We start from the raw sequence: 382 nt of genomic DNA, 5'->3' as shown, positions 1-382 counted from the left end.
TGAATATAAGTATGAATAAATATGATACAAGTTTAAACAAAGCACAGTCCAAAATAAGTGGAAAGCAGTGCAGGTCCATGCACTGCGGCACAATACTTAACAATGAAGAATATACAAGAATATATTAGGATGTCAAACATAATTTTACTAGCTGCAACATTAATAGTGATTCTTACTACTTTTACTTTTGGTACGTTACTTTACTTGTAACAGAGCATTTCCACACAGTGGTATTGCTTATTTTACTTACTGACAATGATCTATTTCTTACTTCACTCTAGAAAACTGGATGTAAACAATGGTGCGTATGGTGTTAGCAAACAATAGCTCTTGCTAATGCTATCTGTACTAATCGTAGCTCTTCGGGGCTCCATAAAAGCAT

At 34.0% G+C, this 382-nt stretch overlaps 1 protein-coding gene across 1 annotated transcript in view; it reads right to left on the bottom strand.

Annotated features, from left to right (window-relative positions):
• Positions 1 to 382, bottom strand: part of LOC104942509 (guanine nucleotide-binding protein subunit alpha-11-like) — a 30,478-nt gene that overhangs the window by 23,741 nt on the left and 6,355 nt on the right. The gene's annotated exons all lie outside the window — the stretch shown is intronic.

The sequence above is a fragment of the Notothenia coriiceps genome, unplaced genomic scaffold (genome assembly GCF_000735185.1).
Source record: "Notothenia coriiceps isolate Sejong01 unplaced genomic scaffold, NC01 NC01_scaffold00004659, whole genome shotgun sequence".
Classification (NCBI taxonomy): domain Eukaryota; kingdom Metazoa; phylum Chordata; class Actinopteri; order Perciformes; family Nototheniidae; genus Notothenia; species Notothenia coriiceps.
The sequence above is the reverse complement of the archived record's forward strand: the minus strand, read 5'-3'. Positions and strand labels throughout refer to the sequence as shown.